Source organism: Arvicola amphibius, chromosome X, assembly GCF_903992535.2.
Source record: "Arvicola amphibius chromosome X, mArvAmp1.2, whole genome shotgun sequence".
Lineage (NCBI taxonomy): Eukaryota > Metazoa > Chordata > Mammalia > Rodentia > Cricetidae > Arvicola > Arvicola amphibius.
In genome coordinates, this window is record NC_052065.1 from 5,878,145 (window position 1) to 5,900,571 (window position 22,427).

Genomic DNA, 22,427 nt, shown 5'->3' on the forward strand with positions numbered 1-22,427 from the left:
TTCCACAAGCATACTCCAGTATGTGCGGTCCCCTGCATGGTCCTTACTACATCTGCCCTCCCCTCCCCAGGACCTGGCTCTCCAGATCTGCTGAAATCCTTTCCTCCTTTTACTAGTCTCCACTAGCCACTCCGTCAGCTCACTTTTGGGCCACCAGTTCCAGATTCACTTTCTTAACTGCACATCTCTGACTGTGTGGTGTCCCAGATGGATACCCTAAAGAAAAAGGCCTGTGACCCTGGGGGCAGGGTAGGCTGTGTGTTAATGTGGGGTGAGAGCAGAGGTTAAGAAAGCGCTGCTAAACCATAAGAGACTACAACAGCATATGTGCACCTTTCCTAAGAGATGGTTTGGCATTTCTCATCTTCCTGGCTTTCTTCACGCATAGGGAATAGCGCGTGTAATGTGTTCATTGTCCATAGGGAAATGTCTGTGTGGCTGGTGAAGAGGCAGAATTAAGCAAGCCTGTATTTGTTAGCACTAGTATTGATTTCCTAAGAAATAAGCCTGAAATCTTCAGCAGGCTGATTTTCCAGTCACATCATAGTGTAATGCTGCTATTCCTGCTTGGACGAGTCCCTGTGTGGTTATTTAGAGACCCAAGGTCCTTCCAGGCTGTGGCTCTGCTCTCATTACTAGACTGGTACAGTAGCTGTAGTTTGAAGAAGGGCTGCCATGACTATGATTCACGAGAGAGAGAGAGAGAGAGAGAGAGAGAGAGAGAGAGAGAGAGAGAGAGAAGTTTATGAGGGTCAAGGAGTCAGCGCATACCCTGATACATACAATTTAAGTGGTCTGTATTTCTTTTCTGGTTAGGAATGTTCCTGGTAGGTCAGGATAAACTTTATAGCCTATCAATGCATTTTGAAACATTAAATTCATTTTAGAATCTTTTAAAAATGTGTGTGTGTGTGTGTGTGTGTGTGTGTGTGTGTGTGTGTACATGCCACATGTGCGATGTTTTCCTCGGAGGCTTGAGGGGAATCTCGGGTGCCCTGGAGCTGGAGCATGCGCTGTTGTGGGCTCCCCAGTGCAACTACCCCATCACTTTCCCCTTCCACTTCTAGCCTGCTTTATGTCAGACTCTTGGAGGCAAAGAGGCCCTTGTTTTGAGTCATAGAAACCAGAAACTTTCTGATACCTTCTCTCTTTCCCACAACCTAAAATTCTCAATTTCTCTTCATTTTGACTCTCTTTTTTCATTATATCAAAAGAATAAGACATTCTTCAACAATCACCTCCTATATCAAATCCCATAAGGCCTAATACAAGGAAACCCTTCTTTGGGAAGCATTTCAAGCATGGAAATAGGTAACGTGTGCAATATGGAGACGGGGATCCCTGCCAGGTGGGCACGTGCCAGCGCTATCTCCAATTCTATTCTTTCTTTCCTTTACCTTATGCCAGGGAATTAGTAGAGAGCCTCTCTCTCTCTCTCTCTCTCTCTCTCTCTCTCTCTCTCTCTCTCTCTCTCTCTCTCGATAAAATCAGATTAGTTTTTGAGAAAGGATCTCATGTATTCCAAACTGATGTTAAATTTCTTATGCAGTCAAGATGGCCCTTGCATTTCTTTCTAATCCTATGCCTCTACCTCGAAAGTGCTGGGATTGCAGGCATATTCTGCCCACACTCAGTTTCTACAGGGCTTAGATCTCACCCTCGGCAAGCACTCTACCAACTGAGCTACATACCCAACCTTTAATTTTGGATTCAATAAAACTTTAGAAGCAATGCCATTTTTTTTTAAAAAAAAGTAACAGGTTTTTCCCCCATTGGAAAAGTTATTGATACACAATCTCCTTCAGAATCCAGAAGAGGGATAAGCAACTTTTAATTTGTTTTATATCATCAGTATTAATACAATCAGACAAGAACATTTAAACCAAGAAAACTATAGGCTATTATCTTCCTGAACATAAATTCATAATTATTTATGGAGATTATAATATAATTACAGCACTGACTCCTTCCTTTTCCTCCAAGTCTTCCTATGTACCCCTTCTTGCTGTCTTTCAAGTTCACAGCCTCTTTTCCATTGTTATCATATGCATATATGTATATACATACATATATTCCTAACTATAACCTGCTCAGTCTATATAATGGTTCAAGGCTGACCATTTAGTATTGGATAATCAATTGGTGTGCTCTTCCCTGGTGAAGACATGTTCTCCTGCTCTCAGCATTTCTTAGTAAGACACAGAGATTTTTAGAACCTATGTTCCAGGTATGCTTAGTTACATATAATTAATTCACTCACTCATTCATTGTTAACCTTGTTACTGTAGTGGTTTTGTTTGTTTGTTTGTTTTTGGTTTTGGTTTTTCAAGATAGGGTTTCTTTGAGTAGCCCTGGCCATCCTGGAACTTGCTCTATGTACAAGGCTGACCTTGAACTCAGAGATTCACTTTGTCTCTGCCTCCCAAGTGCTGGGATTAAAGACGTGCACAGCCACCACCCAGTGTTGGTGTTGTTTTAAAAAGGTTAAACACAATTTCTTTGGTTTTCTTCTTGTCAGTTGGTAATTATCCCCTTCTACCACCTTGAATGTGGTCCGGCCATACTTAGAAGTAATAGTGTGAGGTTGAAATGATGACTATATCAGAAGAAGCTTTGCAGCTTTGGTCAAGGTCTGTTTGAATATTTGTTCTCTGAATGCCTCCCTCTTGGGGCCAAGTCAATTGCTGTGAGAAGCCTAGGTCACACGGAAAAACCTAGTGTTGGTTATTCAGTGGATAGCCCCAGCTGAACTCCTGGATGATGACCAAGATGGACTACGAAACCTGTGAGCAAGTCATCATGGATGTCAAACCCAGTTAAGATTCTCATGGCTGGAGTAGCCACAGAAGATGCTTGAGTGTTGTCATCCCAGGGATGACTATTTAACTGAACCTTCCCTGCATTTCCAACCAACTCAATGGTAAGCAAAAGAAAGTGATGGTGTTAAGAACTGTCTTGTGTTTAGAGATAATTTGTTAATGTAGCAGTGTATAATTACACACACACAAGGGGGGGGAGAGAGAGAGAGAGGAAAGTTAAATAATGTGGAATTTTAAAGATGCTCAGATTTTTTTAAAAAAGAAAAACTACTATTTCTGATCTAATACACTGACACCTTTTCAAAACTTTCTTCCTCAAGAGAAAGAGAAAATGCAGGTTCCCAACATCCTCCAAAACATGGCTCTTGATCTTTCAAGTTTTAACCTATTACTGTCTCAAAATATTGACTAAAAAATACTACTATCATAGTCTCTGAGATATTATTCTTTGGGAACAAAAAGGGAGTGCCTGACTTCAACAGAATAAACAGTATTTGAATATTCTATAAAACCATGTTACAAAAAAGAGAAACAAATTGGTGTTTAATTGAGCAACCCACTTAAAGTGCTACATTTTTAACATATTTTGAATATATCTGACCTATTTTGAGGCACAGTGTGTGTTACTTTACTAGGAAGGAAGTTGCTCTAGTAAGAAGTTTCTATATCAGTGGGGCCTATAAATTGTATATAAATAGAAAATGAAATAGGGGGCAGCCTGGCATCTTTTGAAGTCCCATGCTTTACATTTTACAGATGGCTGCTGAAAAGGTTCTTCATTTTACATTTTCCAAAGTAAGTCTGACTCAAACCGAAGATTATTGTAAAAAAATACCCCAAGAAAAGGAAGAAAACAAAGGAAACTTTTCAGTAGTAGAATTTTAGTGAAAAAAAAAAACAATTCAATAACTTGTTTCTAATGCAGCTCAGTTAAATGTGAGAATTTTCAAATATGGGACCTATGTCCTTTCCTACTTGAGAAACATGAACCTTCATGCTAATGTGTAGACTAAGAAATATGACTTTAACAATTAAAACTATAGTCCTGGATCAGATCCAAAATGGCAACCAGCAGGCTAATGAAAGGGTCTGCAGAGATCTGCAAATGCAGAATGACTAAGTGCCATAATATCTAAGAGGATGGGACTAACATACTGATTGGGCAAGACCTTTTTGTTCCTTAATAATAAGGGAGCCTTCAAAATGGAAATCAGCTTTCAAGCAATGTATCCATTCAAACCACCTAAGATCACATCTACAATAAATAGTTATCATCTGAATATATTGATGAAAAGGGTCAGCTCTGCTTTCCAGCAATTAGTGCTGAGAACTGAAAGCCGTCTCTCCAAGGTGAACCCCTCACCCAGCCTGAGCACCTGTTCCGGGCTGAGCCAGCTGAAGAATGCACGAAGTGCTATAAAAAACTTCAGACATTGAAGAATTAGATTCATATTGGGAAAGTGACCTGTGGTCAGAAATCTGCTGCTGCTGCTGATTCCAGCAAGTGTGAGCGAAGACCTCAAGAACTCTATTCAGACATTCCCAAAGCAGAACTCTGGAAATTTGACTTGTGCCACTCCTTGTCATTCACTTTTAATGGTCACTTTCCAGAGTTTTCCTTATTCAGAAGCAGCAGCCTGTGTAGCCCATAAAAAAAGGCTAAACATTTCAGATGTTCTAGTTTTACTTCCTTTGGTTAAAACGACAACAACAACACTGCTTTAAAAACAAACTGGCAAACAAAATAATAATAATAATAATAATAATAATAATAATAATAATAATAAAGCCATACGTGTCTTCCATGGTGTCAATATGCACTTTGTGCCAAACATTGTACAGGAGATGAGCACAATGTCTTTCCTAAAGGGTCATACATTGAAGTGAGGGAAATATAACTATGGGGAAAACAGTGGAATGAGTTTTATATGCACGAAATCTTTCCAGACATGTAATAAGTATTATTCACTCTACAAGTATTTAATTACCACCATGCATCATGCAAGATGCTGAGGATAGTGGTGAACAAGGAACTTATATAAAAAAGAAGAGAGATACTGAACAAGCAACAGGCAGTGAAGGAAGAGAAGAGGAGGCTGATGGTTCTGCATGAGCAAAGTCTAGGCCAGGCCAGGTCCAGCTCAGATAGACTCAGTGATCCATCTGCCGGCCACATAGCAAGAAAAATAATGTCCCCAGTGCAAAAATCAAGATTTAGTATGTAAATCGAACTTTAGTGGTGTTACCAGGCCTACAGGACAATCAAAATGTGATCTCCACAATCAACAGGAGATGGGAGGGCAAGTCTAACTGCAGAGACAAGTCCAAACATTGACCTCCATATGGGAGAGCAAGTTGACAGTGTAATTGTGCAGGGAAGCTAGGCACCGTGTTTTTTGCTCTAGTGCTTTGACAGGCTAACTGGAGTCTTCCACCCAGGAAGGAGCTCATAGCCCAAGCAGGTCTGACCATGTAAGAGCTCAAGACAGGCTAATCATTGGGGTGCTACTGAAGATAGCTTTTCATGGTGAGGGAGAATCGTCACCAAGATAAGGTTTTTAAAAATCTGTTACATACTTTGCAGAGTTTAGACATTCATAGTTGTATAGTCACAAGTAGAACTCTGAATTCAATGGTTCCATACTTCTGATTTCCACTGGAGATGTCATTACCTTTGTAGACCAGTTACAAGGAGCATTTTTCCAGTTGCTACCTACCCTAGCCTACTTTTTAAAACGTGGATCTATGCATGAAGGATTCTGGTCTGCTGACTGCTTGTCATCAATGACCAAAAGTTGTTGTGTCTGTACTTAGGTATAAAAGTATCTCAGCCCCCCATATTCATGTATTCATGTCTCCTGAACGAGTGTGGTCTTCAGGGTTTTGAGATTGTCCATATTTTACCACTTGAGAGTGAATTTATAACTGAATTTTTATCTGGCTTCCCCGTTTATCTTTTAAGTCCTAGAGCCTGGATTTAGGAGTCTGTAGATGTTGTAAAGCCAAATCTCTGGCTTTTAAAAAGGATATTAATTGGTTTGTTTCAGAAATTATTTAACTTTGTTAAAATATTGTATAGCTTAAATATGCACAAAAAATAGCCTAAAGAAATGAAACATAGGTGAACTTTGTAAGTTGAAAACGAATACCTACTGGGCTGGCAAATTTTTTCTTAACTCGACACAAGCTTAGAGCCATATGAAAAGAAGTAACCTTGATTGAGAAAATACTCCCTGTAGTGGCCTGTAGGCAAGACTATGGGGCTTAGTCTTTCATTTTAATCGAAAATTTTTTCATTCAGTATATTGTATCATAGTTTCCCCTCCCCCATTTCCTTCCAGATCCTCCCCACTTCCCCATCCATCCAAGTCCTTCTCTCTTCTGAAAACAGGCAAGTAAACTAGAATTTTAAAAAATAAAAAGCACAAGAAAGACAGACATACAATCCATAAACTCACAAATTGATAACACTATACAAGAAAAATACCAGTAAGATTAATAATTAAAAAAAACTCTCTAGCCTTAAATGGCTTTGAAACTTGAGAGAAGTTACTTAACCCCTGAGAATCTAGATGGTAGTCTCTTGATCTGTGAAAAGCAGATAATGATCTTTAGCTCATGAGATGTTCATGAAGATAAAGGAATGCACGGAGATTGGTTTATGTGATTCATTGCTTGAAGCAAGCACAGAGGAAATGGAAGCGGTTGCTATTGGAGTTAAAGGTACCAACCAAAGGCACGCCTCCCAGAAAGAGGATTTATGGTCTTTTTACACTACATGCAGAGCTGTAGACCTAACTAAACCAACCTCACTGAAAGCGTGGTTTATTTACCACCTTGCAAAGGTACTTAAGAGCTGGCTAATTCTCTTCCAGAAAGGTAGACGATGGAGCCTTCCCTTCCCTTACAACCAGCAGAATGAGTTTTGCAGGCCAAAGATGATCTGGCTTCAAACTCAAGCACTTCTCATTTCTACAGCAATTAATAATTCAAGAGAGTTTCTAAATAACAAACTTCCATTTCACTAAAGACAAGAATCCACTAATGGATGTCTCTAAACTTAGCAAGCACTCCAATGCATGACTGGTGGTTTTTTTGTTGTCTCCCCCATAATGCACACTGATGGGCCAGCACTGGTGACATTGGAGGGTGTTGGATACAACCAGGCAACTGTCCAGAACCAGCTTCTTTTCTTGGACCGTAGATCCTAATGCTGTTACCGTGGACTTCCAATCCATTAATCCTCTGTGAAAAAGTAAGAGTGGTGGGTTCTGACACCAACAGTTTCAAACAGCCTAATGAGATATACGAGGGCTGCCTTCCAGGATTGATGAGCTCAGCTGCTGATGGGAGTAGCCGAAGAAAAGGTTCAGCACAGCTGAGCTAACCCAACAGTTCTCTCCTGAGCTCCTCGCAAATCTTGAGGCTGGAGTTCATTTGGAGTTTATTTTACTCTTAAAAATTTGGACTGAGAAAAAAAATTGGACTTCTAACCCTCTCAAACCACAAGGCTCTCTTTCCCCTCCTCTTCCTGCCTGACCTCATTGAGTTTTGCTTCAATCCGTCTACCAAAGTGTGTGTTCTCATTCATTATTAGATAGCTAGTTAGCCTGAATGCTAGGGAAAAGTGTGTTTTCACTGCTTCAGAGAGGCAGACAAGCAAAACACACTGCCTACTTAAGATAGGCATGTTGTTGGGAGCTGGAAAGAAGCCCAGATGAGTTACATGCCAAACCATGAGATTTAGATTTTTAAATTTTAAGATCAGAAACAGTAGAAAGCAAATCTCCAAATCCTTCCTCCCAGATGTTACAGGGGCCTGCAGAGCACACGAGCAAAATATGTAGAGAGAGGGTGGCTTTAAATGTTTTGGTTATGTATGCAGAAAAGAGGAAGTTGCCTCCCTCTCTAAGACAGCCATTGGCAAGATAGTGAATATTTACCTTATTTCTAACTATTGTAGATGTTTTCTGTAGCTGGGATTGGTTAAATAATTAGCCGGACTAAACGTTTCAAAGCTCCATGTTCAGCCGGGCGGTGGTGGCGCACGCCTTTAATCCCAGCACTCGGGAGGCAGAGGCAGGCGGATCTCTGAGTTCGAGGCAGCCTGGTCTATAAGAGCTAGTTCCAGGACAGGCTCCAAAGCCACAGAGAAACCCTGTCTCGAAAAATAAAAAAAAAAAAAAAACAAAAAAAAAAAAAAAAAAAAAACAAAGCTCCCTGGTCGAAAAACAGAAAAAGGACTGGGGCGATGGCTCTGTGGGGAAAGTACTTGTTGTACAAGCACGAGGACCTGAGTGCAGATCTTCAGAAGCCATGGGGAAAGCCAGGCATGGAGGCTATGCAGTAATCTGAGTGCTAAGGGGGCAGAGGTAGAAAGATCCCTAGAGTCCACTGGGCGGCCAGTCTAGTCAGGCCATGAGCTCCAAGTTCAGCGAGAGACCTCATCTAAATATACAAGGTGGAGAATAATTAAGGAAGCTAACAGATATCAGACTTTGACCTCCCGCTTCCACATTCAGACATCCATGTGTGCACAAAGACACGAGTGTGTACAGACATATACACACAAAATAAAAATAAATAAATTTATAGGAAAATACGAACGATTTCATTTGACGCCACCCCTTTTCTCTTCCTAGCAGTGGTTTTAGTTTTTATTTAATGTCACACTGACCTCCCACAGGCACTTGAGAATCCATTCTGGGATGGGATGTACATGGCTCTTCACTTCCCAGCTTCCTTTCACTTAACCACTACACCGGCGTGCAGTATCCTAAGCCCGGTGTGGAAGTCGACCCCCTTCCCACCACCCACAGTCCCCGTGTATATGATTAACCTTCATAGATATGAAGTTTCTGTTACCTAGCATAAGGCGAGCTAGAGGGCCATGCCTACTACGTTGCCTGCAGAAGCCCCCATGGTGCCGTCAGCCTAAAATAGGAACACTTGTGACAATGTTCCATCGAAGACTCTGGGAGGCACAGGTCTTGCCTTGACCCCTCACCCTGATTGAGATCTGCTGATGTAGATCATGTAGATCCTAATTGCCCCTTTCTACATGTCTTTGAAATGAGGATCTGCGGATTTTGACTGCACTGGTTTATAGAAAGCATTGACAGTACAAAGCCTCCAGCACAGCCATTGATTTCCAGTATTCAGAGGCAGGGGTGATGCTAGGAGCCAGATAGCTACTGCCTTTTCTTCTGTCTCTCCATCTATGTACATCCAGAAAACTCTGCAATCAACCCAGTCTCAACAGGAAGGCCCTGGAACGGGGCTCTCAACCTGTGGGTCACACCCCCCTTGGAGGGGTCGAATGACCCCCTTTACAGGCATCACCTACGACCATTGGAAAGCAGATATTTACATTACAATTCATAACAGTAATGGCTGGGGGTCAGCACAACATGAGGAACTGTATTAAAGGGTTGCAGCATTAGGAAGGTTGAGAAACACTTCCCTGAAGGTTCTTAACCTGACCATCCTCTTTGCCATGATTTAAGGCATTTTATAGCTTATTTAACTTCATTTTATGTGCATTGGTGTGAGGGTGCCAGATTTCTGGGACTGGAGTTACAGACAGGTGTGAGCTGCCATGCCAGTGCTAGAAATTGAACTCACATCTCCTAGAAGAGCAGCCAATGCTCTTACCTAGTGAGCCATCTCTATAGTCCATGAGATGCTTGGTAATATTTTGCCCAATTCCCATGAAAGCTGTTTTTTTTTTTCCCAAACACTCCCTGAGTACTACGAGTCTTCTTTCACTTACATATGCAACTATAGGTCATAAAACTCTGGCAGTTATCCCCTTGCATGGCACTTCTTTCTTTTCACGTGTGATCCAGGCATAGCCACTTCAGGACTCCAAGCCTCCGTTTCTTTATTCGTAAAACAAAGCTAAGACTCACTCATCACACAGAAATATTTCCACCACCTAAAGAGGAAACAGGACTGGAGGAAAGGCACAAATGGGAAACTCCAACATGAATGTAAATAATTCTCCTCGCGCCAAGTCATGATTGTTATTTGCAGAGCCTGCAATGCCTTTTTTCTGGAATTTGCTATTTGTGCCTAACAAGAATTATGAGGACAGCCCCACGTGTCACACACTAGACGATCGGTGCCCTCATATGAGCAGGGATTACTTCACTTGCTGTTTTCTCTCTAACTGATTTAACTGAAGGCCCTAGATACCCAAGCCCAATGTGAACATGTCAGCAGGGCCAACTGAGGTTCTCAGGCTGCATTTCAGAAGGTGACTTGACTAGTACAAGCCTTGTTGCACTGTAGAAAGGGCTGGTTTCAGAGCTGGTGATCCTTTCCATTGGGACCCCTTCTCCTGGGAAACTCCCTTCTGATCATCCACCCTGATCAATGCTTTCAGGAGCAGCCCTTTCCACACCAAATTCCTCTGAACACTATGGCCCTTTCCACGTAAGGACTGGTTCACAAAGCAGGCTGAATGGCTGGAAATACTGGTCTCACGTTACTTTCTCGAATTACCACCCCTCTTTTTTGAGGCAGACAAACCTCACCACCCCTCTGAGAAGGATCAGACCCTTTCATTTTAACTTGAGCTGCAAAATTAAGCATGGCTAGAACAAAGAACCTTGCCATCAAAGCTTAACATTAATATGCTTTAAAAATCGTTTTATTTAGAAATACTTTTAGAGTTGCAAAAGCAAGAATACTAGTCTTCCCTTTGTGCACTTTCACCTACTGTTAGCACACACACACGCACACACACACACACACACACACACGCACACGCACACGCACACGCACACACACACACGCGCGCGCGCGCGCGCACACCAAAGGTCAATGTTCTGTGTCTTCCTCAATATCTTCACTTTATTTTTTGAGATGGAATCTCACTGAACCTGGAAATAAATTGTCTGGCTCACAAATCTCAGAGATCTTCTTGTCTCCACTCCCTAGTACTCAGATTATAGGTGTTTTAGTTACAGTTTCTGTTGCTGTGAAGAGACTGTGAACACAGCAGCTCTTATAAAGGAAAACATTGAATTGGGGTGGCAGCTTACACTTCGGAGGTTCAGTCCATTATCCTCATGGTGGTGTGCAGGCAGACATGGTGTTGGCTCCATCTTAATACACGGGCAACAGGAAGTGGACTGTCTTCCTGCGTGTGTCTTGAGCATATGAGAACTCAAAGCCCACATCCACAGTGGCACACTTCCTCCAACAAGACTGACACCTAATCCAACAAAGCCATACTCCCTAATAGTCCCACTATAGTGGGGGCTCTTTTCTTTCAAACCACCACAGCTGGTATATATTGCTGTGCCTGAATTTTTATGTGGATGCTAGGGATCTCATTTCCGGTCTTCATCCATGTGCAGTAAGCACTTTACCAATCGACCCATCTCCCGGGCCAAGTCTTTTTAAGAATAAGTTGCATAAATACATATCATGGGCATTTCTACCTATTGGAGCTATTCTCTTATGTAACCACAGGCCAATGTCCAACTTGAGTGGACTTAATATCAATGCTTTAACTACTATTGGTATGTCAATATTGTCAGTTGGCCTCAATAATGCTCAAAATGATCATTTTTCCTCTAGGAGAGCATCCAGTCTAGAGCCAAGTATTTGTACTAGATTTCGTGTTACTTTAGTTTTCATTAATCTGGACTGTTTCCAGCCCCCCCATTTGTATTCCATAACATTAATGTTTCCTTTGGGGTTTTTGAGACAGGGTTTCTCTGTGTAACAGTTCTGGCTATCCTGGAATCTGCTGGCCTTGAACTCAGAGATCCACCTGCCTCTGCCAAGTGCCAGCAACACTAATAATTTTGAAAAATAATATCCCCATATGCTTTGCTCATTGTTATGAAAATTGTTTCATATGGAATTTGTCTTGTATCCTCCTGATTAGATTCTGGTCATATATTCTTTGCCAGAAAAACAATGCAGACAGTATAATGCTTTTCTTAAAGTATCTAGGAGTATTTTAAGAAAAGTATACTTTTCTTAAAGTATCTCCACATCTAGGAGACTGGAGATATGGCTTGGTTGTTAAGAGCGCTTGCTGCTCTTCTAGAGGACTAGAGTTTAGTTCCCACCCCCCACATCAAGTGGTTCATAACTGTTTGTAACTTCAGCTCCAGTGGATCTGGCACTATGGCCTCTGGTGGCACCTGCACTCAAATGTACGGATACACACATATACACACAATTTCAAATAAATCTTTACAGTATGATATCTGGAGGTCTTTGGTATGCATCTGTCCCTCAGAAATGAGATTAATTTATACTACCCAACTTCTGCTAGAATAGCATCACTGAATCCCACCGTCTGGCATGTATACAGTATTGATGGACATACTTCAGGTTCATACAAATATCCCACTTTTCATCAAAATGTCATTGTAGATTTAGAATTTACTGATCATTCTTGCTTGAGTTAATCTTCACCATAAGGGGTAGAAGATGATGATTTCTCCCCAATGCCAAATTCACACTGACCTCCTAGCTCTTGATAGTCTACAATAAGTAGAAGCTTTCTCCTCTACTCGACTTATCTATCTGTGCATCCATCATATATATATATGTGTATATATATATATATATATATATATATATATATATCTGTCTTCTGATCAGTATAGACCCATGAATTCTTATGTTTAGCCTGTCATTTCTTGCCAGAACACAATCCGAGAATAGAGCCATGTGAGGAGATTTCTGAGTGCTCGCGGTAGTTTGAATGTAATTGGCCCCCATAAGCTCCTAGGGAGTGGCACTATTAGGAGGTGTGGTCTTTTTCAAGTAGGTGTGACCTTATTGGAAGAAGTGTGTCACTGTGGGCGCAGGCCTTGAGGTCTCAAGCCTCCCTCAGTGTGACTTTCAGACCATTTTCCTGTTGCCTTCGGGATGTAGGACTCTCGGCTCCTGCTTTAGCACCATGTCTGTCTGCATGTCACCATGATGATAATGGACTGAACCTCTGAACTGTAAGTGAGCCCCCTCAGCTAAATATTTTCCTTTATAAGAGTTGCCCTGGTCATGGTGTTGATTGCCTGAGCATGGGTGTAGAATTATTTACTGGATCATGAGCCACTTACCTGGAGATACAGCACTCAAGAAAATGATTCCCTTTCCACTTTCAGTAACCATTAACTGCCTCTAGCTCCTCCGAAATGGCTGGGGCCTCAACAGCTCCTCCTCCTTAATGACAGGGTGTTGTTGGGGCCCATGTTATGAAGATCTGCGCATGTAACCACAGCTGTGTGTTCCTCCTTGCAACAGCTGTGTCATATCCAGATGACAGGGTTTCAGAACAAACCTCCCAATCCTGTAACTCTTATATTCTTCCCACTAGCTCTTCCACTCAAACATTCTTCTGAGGACTGGAATCAATTGTATTATTCCTCTTTGTTAAACATTGCAGTGGCCCTTCTCCCTGGGGTGTTGTATTTCCCTACTCTATCTAACTAGGAAGCTACTATGCAAATTACTTTAGCCAGTAGAATGTAGACAGAAATAATGTCGGCTACTTCTGAAGAAAAACACCAACTGCCAGCTATGTGTTTATCTCTTCTTTGCCCAAAGGCAAAGAGAGTTTTAGATGGGGACTATTCTAAGACTGTCACAAAAGAAAAAAAAAAGAATAAGCATCTGAAAAACGTCCTATTGTTAGGGTTCTCTAGAATTGCAGAGCTTATGGAATGAATCAAACTCTTTCTCCTTCTCTCTCTTTCCTCTCTCTCTCTCTCTCTCTCTCTCTCTCTCTCCCTCTCTCCAGTTAATCCAACAATGGCTAGCTGTAAATGGAAAGTCCAAGAATCTAGTAGTTGCTCAGTCCCACAAGGCTGGGTGTCTCAGTTTGTCTTCTGTATGTGCTAGAATACCGAAGACAGGACATGAGGCTAAGCTATCAAGCCTCAAGGCTCTTCCCCAGTGACTCACTTTCTCCAATGAGGCTCCATGTCTTAAAGGTTCTAGAACCTTTCAAAATAGCACCAACAGTTGAGGGTCAAATGTTCAAACACATGAGCATATAGTGGGCATAACATGCGCACATCATAGCAGGTTCCTACCTGGAGACCATCAGGAATCTAGGAACGTTAATATAAAGGACAGCAAGTATTTTTTTGAATACCTGGAAGATACTTGTCTATAAGACCCCAAGCAAATGATGGAATGGACTAGGTTAGTGGAAATTGGCTAATAGTTCTTGTAATTTGGTCATAATTATTAGTGTGGTGACATCTCTGTCTTAAACTGCCAAGATTTGGAAGTCATTCTACAAAGGACAGTTGGATATAGCTTAATATTAGAACACTTGCCTAGTAAGACCTAGATTCAATACCCAGCATCACAAAGAGAGGGAGGGGGTTGAAAAAGAAAAGGATGTAAAAGATTATGCAGATTGTATTTTGAGGGAAAACTTTCATGCTATTCTGATGTGTTCTGTAGGAAGACTAGTCAACACTCAAGAGTTTGAAAAATACTGGAATAGATAGTATCAAGCAGCTTTTTTTGCCAAAGATTTTCTCAGATCACTGGATGTTCTAATGGGGGAATGAGTCCAATGGGCAGTGAATCCGGACCATACTGCAATAACAAATTACTCCACAATCTCACTGGCTTCTGTCAACAAAGCTTAATCATCACTTGTTTTCCAGTGCATCATCTACACTTTGGGACCCAAAATGGAGGAAAAGAATATTTTAGCTGTAGAAATTTTTGTCTTTGGTTATGTTAAAATGTATAACTCTTAAATGTACAGCTCTGTGAATAACACAGACAACAGCATAAGAAACAATCAACCACATGGAATATTGCTATAACCACACATAGCTCCGCATCATCCTGCCCAGTCACACCCTCCCCTAGCCTGAAGCATCTGTTAGCCTGATTTCCATCATGTTAGATCAATCACTTATTCTACAAGTATAACTTCATATATGAAATTATGCAGTATACAGGTTAGGGCCTGACTTTTCAAACTCAAGATTAGATATTTGAATTTTGCTATAATTAATGTAAATTATCTATTTATTTTCATTGTATAAAATATTCCACAATGAAAATATGCTGAAATTTGTTCATACGTTTGCCTGTTGATGAGTATTTGAGTTATTTTGAGTATGGGTTACTATGATATTCAGCTCCCATGATGGCTATTCTTGGTTGTCAACTTGACTATATTGGAAATGAACTGCAATCCAGAAATGGAGGATATACCTGTGAGAGATTTTCTATTTGCTTTGAATCCACTCTAGTCTGGATCTTTGAGATAGGAAGACACACTTTTGATCTGCGTCTTGAGGTAGGAAGCCACACCTTCTTCCGGAAGTCTATATAAGTACATGGAAGAAGGAAGCTTTTGCTTCTTGCCTGCTTGCCTTCAGATGGCTAGCAATCCCACCCCTTCACTGGCATTGGAGCCTACTTCTTTCTGACTACTCCTGTTCTCTACACCATGATAGACTGGATCCCTCCAACTAGAAGTCCAAATAAATCCCTCTCCTTTTAAATTGCTTTTTGTCAGGTATTTAATCAGAGTAAGAAGGAAATTGATAGACCATTACATGTACTTGCTACATGAACTACCACCTTCCACTACTGATCATTTAAGGCCTCATGGGACCGATGCTATATGATAAGATACCCTGTTGGTGTCAGAGAGTGCTTGAATGGAACTCCTTCAGCCTTAGGCACTGACCATCTTCTCAGTGTTTCAGAACCTTCATCAGAGCAGACACAGGGCAGACAGCAGTCTCTAATCCCCTTATCTCCAGGTATCTTCTCTTTTTGCCTCTAAATGAAAATTATCAAAAATAAACTCCAGAAAAGCAGTCCTGCAAGTATCCATGGCCCAACGATTCTGCCAACAAACCAACTCCTTGTTTAAAAGGTGCCAGCTTTGACATTTTGCTTCGTGGTGGTCCTTCATGCTTTCTCCACAACTACTCAGCAGAGTCAAAGTGCAGAGATGGGGGAAGTTGGGAACAGCAGTTCTGGTGTCATAGGGCACTGAAAAGAGTACCAAAATTGATGATTGTTCCCATATTTAATTTAAGGACACTGAGCCACTGAGATGAAGAGGTAGCCAATATCTTTATGCTGCAGTCTAGGTGGAATTAAATTTTTCTCTTTTTCTTAATTTTATGCTTTGACAATCATTTGCATACAAGATGTAATACATTTCTTCCCACGCACACCAACTCCCTTCCTCCCACCAAGTCCTTATCTCACGTTTATTTTTTTGTCTTGTTTGTGGTTTTAGAGTTAAGGGCCTTTTTCTTCCTTCCTTCCTTCCTTCCTTCCTTCCTTCCTTCCTTCCTTCCTTCCTTCTTTCCTTCCTTTCTTTCTTTTTCAAATTTGTGGTACAATATTTAAATATCCAGCCCCATCTACAAGGAATTCTTTGAAAAATTTTCTACCACTGAAGTCATGTTAGCATCCTTAGCTTCAGTCCCACTGAGCCCCTGTGGGAAAGAAAATCTTCAGTGGTAAGCTTATAAGTAAAAAGAGAGAAAAGTAGATGGGAGAGGTGATGGAAGGAATGAGGGAATAATAAATCTGATTCTGAAAATAGCTCTCAATTTAAAATCCAACTAGAAATAAGACCTGTAATCAAATTCAGAAAAAAAGGTATGAACTGTATGTAGCTCACTGGTAGAGCATGTGCTTAGCATCATGAAATGGAGCCTTGGTTCCTTCCCAGCAGTAGAAAGGAAGAAAAAAGAGAAAAAAATAAAGAGATGAGAGGGGCTGGGGCGATGGTGCAGTTGGTCAAGGACCTGCTGTACAAACAGGAGGACCTGAGATCAGGCCCCCAGCGCTCATGTACAAGGTGAGTGTGATGATGCATGTCTATAACCTCAGCAATGGTTATATATATATATATATATATATATATATATATATATATATATATATATATGGCAGTTGAGAGACAGGTAAACCTCCAGTGCCCATTGGCTAGCCAGCCTAGCTGAATGGATGAGTACTAGGTTCTTTGCTCTCAAAGAGCCCGTTTCAAAAAATAAGGTGGAATGAAACTGAGGAAGACCTATGGTGACCTCTGGTCTCCACACCTCTATATATACACATCTACTTTCACCCATGTACACACAACCAGCATATGAATATAATTATACCACAGATGGTGGAGAGAAAAGAAAAGAAAAATAATGAATGAATCGAATCAACCAACACAGGCCCTTTAAACATAATTTCCCCATGATTTTAATCAGCAAAATTTAAAAAGAAAGTATTTTCCAAAGTTTTTTCATATTTAATTATCACACTTTAGTGGTATGCATTGAGGAAGGTAAGGAAAGTAACTTTGACTTCATGGTTTCAATTTGGCAATGCTGCCAGGTCAAAGTGGGGAGCCACATTTTGTCTAAAACAAATAAATTTTGGTTATGATTTTTGATCTAGATTCAAACATCACTTCCTTTGAAAAAAGTCAGCTGAAATTATCAAAGGTAACACACTATTTTTGTGGACATGCTTCTTACACACATGAGAGTAGCTTTCCCTGGCAAAGCATTGCCTTTATGACAGTTCATGGCTTCTCATCATCCTTTGTCCCTCTTACCCTGTCATCTCTGCTTTGGTTAATAGTTGATTCTGGTGGTGCCCAGGAGAGAGATTTCTTACAGAAGGTAAGTACTGCCTCCTTCAGTTGACTCTTTCCTGCAGCAGACCGCTGGCTAAGTTGCCTCAATTTCTTCTTTGAAACTTCAGATGAAACAACACCATCTTCAGCTCCTGGGTGCTCTTCATGCCCCCCTGTGAATGGCTGTTTGAGAGCATAAAGACTAGAGAGCCAAAATGCTTTGTTCTGCCACATCTTACTAAGCATACATTCATCCAAATGGCACACAACTGGCCCCAGACTTGCCTCTGCCTAGAGTTGGGCAGCCATAAACATGTTGAGCCAACTCATCTGCCTGCTGTTGACTATCACTTTCACTTATTAAGTCAGGTTGCTATTTGAATAGAAAATTAGAAAGTTGTTAAATCTTTGAAGAAAAAAATTGAAGAGGACACCAGAGAATGGAAAGATCTCCCAGGCTCTTGGGTAGGTAGAATTAACATAGTAAAAAATGGCAATCTTCTAAAAAGCAATCTACAGATCAATGCAATGCCCATCAAAATCCCAGCAAAATTCTTCACAGACCTAGAAAGAACAGTACTCAACTTCATATGGAAAAACAAAAAACCCAAGATAGCCGAAAACAATCCAGTACAGTAAAGGAACTTCTGGAGGCATCACAATCCCTGACTTCAAACTCTACTACAGAGCTACAGTACTGAAAATAGCCTGGTATTGACATAAGAACAGGCAGGAAGACCAGTGGAACTGAATTAAAGACCCAAATATCAATCCATACTCCTATGAACACCTGATTTTTGACAAAGAAGCAAAAAAATCAAATAGAAAAAAAGCATCTTCAATAAATAATGCTGGCATGACTAGATATAAAAATATAGAAGAATAAAAATAGATCCATATCTATCACCATGGACAAAATTCAAATCCAAATGGATCAAAGACCTCAACATAAAGCCAACTACACTGAACCTTTTAGAAGAGAAAGTGGGAAGTACTCTTGAATGCATTGGCACATGAGACCACTTCCTAAATATAACTCCAGCAACATAGACACTGAGAGAAACAATAAATGAAAACTCTTGAAACTGAAAAGCTTCTGTAAAGCAAGACATAGTCAACAAGACAAAATGGCAGCCACCTAAATGGAAAAAGATCTTCACCAATCCCATATCAGAAAGAGGGCTGATCTCCAAAATATATAAAGAAATTGGTCATCAAAATAACAAATAATCCAGTAAAGAAAATGGGGTACAGACCTAAACAGAGAACCCTCAACAGAGGAATCAGAAATGACTGAAAGACACTTAAGGAAATGTTCAACATCCTTAGTCATCAGAGAAATGCAAAGCAAAACAACTCTGAGATTCCATCTTACACCTGTAAGAATGGCCAAGATCAAAAACACTAATGACAACTTATGCTGGAGAGGTTGTGGGGTAAAGGTAACACTCCTGCATTGCTGGTGGGAATGCAAGCTGGTACAGCCCCTTTGGATATCAGTATGGTGATTTTTCAGAAAATTAGGAAACAACCTTCCTCAAGACTCAGCAATACCACTTTTGGGTATATACCTGAAAAATGCTCAGTCATACCAAAAAGACATGTGCTCAACTGATGTGGGAGGGTCTTCTGTTTGAATTGATTTCATTGGTTAATAAACTGCCTTGGCCCATTTGATAGGCCAGCCCTTAGGTGGGTGGAGTAGACAGAACAGAATGCTGGGAAGAAAGGAAGTTAGTCAATTGTCAAGCCTCTCCTCTCTGGGCAGTCGCCATGATTCTCCAACCTGAGACAGTCGCCATGAAGCCAGCCACCAGGTCAGACATGCTGAATCCTTCCTGGTAAGACACCACCTAGTGGTGCTACACAGATTATTAGAAATGGGTTAAGTAAGATATGAGAATTAGTCAATAAGAGGCTGAAACTAATGGGCCAGGCAGTGTTCAAATGAATACAATTTGTGTGTTGTTATTTCGGGACATAAGCTAGCCAGGCGGCTGGGAGCTGGGCAGGAATGCAGCCCATAGCTCCCAATCACTACACTCAACTATGTTCATAGCAGCATTGTTTGTCATTATAGAACCTGAAAAACAACCTAAATGTTCCTCCACCAAAGAATGGCTTAGGAAAATGTGGTACATTTTACACAATGGAGTACTACACAGCAGAAAAAATAATGACATCTTGAGATTTGCAGGCAAATGGATGGAGCTAGAAAACATCATACTGAGTAAGGTAACTCAGACCCAGAAAGACAAATATCATATCTACTCACTCATAAATGGCTTTTAGACATAAAGAAAACCAGCCTACAATTCACAATCCCAGAGAACCTAGACAATAATGAGGACCCTAAGAGAGATATACACAGGAAGTAGAAAAAGGCAAGATCTCCTGAGTAAATTGGGAGCATGGGGACCATGGGGGAAGGTAGAAGGGGAGGGGATAGGAAGGGAGGGGAGCAGAGAAAAATAAAAAATAAATTAAAAAATTGGGAAAACACCAGGAATACTGAAAATTTTGCTACAGGGATTATTTTTCTAAAATTTGTGTTATTTATTTGAAGTTGTTTCCCTAAATCCTACTTACATACACATGTTTTTGTGCCTATCTACCTTGATATATATATATGTATATATATATATATACCAAAATGTATAAATTACATATATGTATATATGTATACACATGTACACACACACACACACACATATTCTTTCTAGGAATGGAGTCAATAAGCAAAGACACCCCAATCAAATTAATGTATGCAACTTTGTAATTTTGGTATCTAATAATATTTCCACAAGATGAGCTAAAGGCATTTTGTTAGATTGCAAAGCAAGGATGTTCTCAAAAAGAAAAATTAAGGAGGTCTGTCAATTGCTACTTTGAAAGGGCATCTGTGGATCAAATCTGGAACAATTTGAACATCAACATAAGGAAGCAGAATAATAAATAATACACTACTGGGTACACATAAGGATTTATTACTTCATATTGATCATATTTATATATGACAGATAGGCAGACATGATTAATTGAAGCAGAGGGGAAGCTTCTACTTATAAGTGAATATCAAGAACTTCTACAGAAGACACTCTTCTTTCCACCTCCTTTAGTCAGTGTTATGTTTGAGAACTACACCTTTTGCTCTTCATAGTTATAATAATCCTCACTGCTACATAGTGATATAAATATAATAGGATTGATTTATTCATTTTTCCTGTGGATAAACATTTGGGTAATTTTTAGCTTGGTGCTATTATGAGTAATGCTACCATAAACCTTCAAGTTCACATTTTTTTTCATCAACATGTGTATCCACTCTTGGTGGGTAGATGCCCAGGAATTACTAGGTCACCAATAGACGTGTTCAGCTTTACTAGATATTGCCTAATAATATTGGCTGTACTAATTTACATTCTCATGAACAATAATGAGAGTGTTGGTAGTTGCACATTATCTCATAAATCTCACCTGAACAGGTACCCTCCCTACTTAGGGATGTGGTATATTCTATGGCTTAAAGTATAGATTCTGGAACCGAAGATGGATGCTAAAAAGAAATCCCACACTTGCTCAAAATTGAGTAAAATAAAGGGTTATTTATTTAGGGGTAGGCTCACAGATCACAATCCTCTGCATAAGCGGGGAACAGGAACCGAATCCAGCAGCTGGAAAAGAGCGCACTTGCAAGCTTTATGGCTGCATTTACAGTAAAGGAGACCATGCCCAAGTGGGCTGGTATCTTAAAGGCTATTTGCTGAAGGAATTCTCACAGCGTGGAACTAACCTATCTGGGCTCATTTCCAACTTTACTGTGTAACAGGTATTTAACCTTGTGCATATCACTTAAATGCTCTGTGCCTTAGGGCTCTTTTGAAACTGTAAGTGAGAAACCAATCACTGACTTAAGAATTAAATGAAATGATGCATTGAGAATGGTGTTAGGCACATAGAAAGCATTTTGTAAATGTTAGATGTTATTTTTATTCGGTTGTCTTCAGATTGTTTTCTACCAATACTGTTGATTAAGTGGGAATGGAGCACAATGCCATGAAAGAAATCGAGCTTCCCACACCACCCAAGGAGACAATCAGGTAGCTGCCACAAGGCTTGCTATCTGGGACAAATTCCACTGCCAGATGTCTAGTTATGTAAATCAAAGCTAATTATTACACATTTGAATGTGTGAAATAAACTAGAGTTCCAGGACTCCAAAATACTTGGAGGTAAGGATTATGTATAAAAGCACAGTTTAATTTTTAATTATTGTTTTTCTTAGTGAAGCGAGTGCTTCTTTTATATGCTAATTTAAGAGGTACCTTATAAATGACTTGGACTTTTACAGTTTTAGTCCTTGGCAAACATTCTGTGAGGAACTGACATAAATTTGGATTTCATAACATAAATGTAAATTCAGCAAAGAAGCCAATGGAAGAAAGGGATTTGGCAAAGAAGGAATGATGATAGCAGAGTCATTGTACAAGAAGACACAAAGAGGAAACATGCTCCATTGCTAGTTTAGTGCAACTCAACCTTGTTACTTGTTAGAGCTACCTGGGGACTTTTCTTCTTTCTTTTTCAAGACAGAGCTTCTCTACATAGCCCTGGTAGTCCTGGAACTCACTCTGTAGACCAGGCTGACTTTGAACTCAGAGATCCACCTGACTCTGCCTCTTAGGATTGAAGGCATGAACTACCACCATAACTGGCTAACTTGGGGACATTCGAAACTACAGATGCCCAGCGCTAACCTGAAATTTCTATTCAGTTAGTTTGACCACTAGGCCTTGGTGTTTCTTTCTCTTGAACTCCTCACATGATCTAGTGTGCAGGGTTAAAAGATACCATTCCTTCCGAGTGTGACAGCTTTAGTATTGGTGGTACCTTCTCAGTGAGGGGAGAGCAGTGAGATCCTCATCGACTAGTCTCTGTGGCAATGGTTGACTTGGATCAAGGAAATCTCCAAACACCGACTCAACTTATATTCAACTTATATT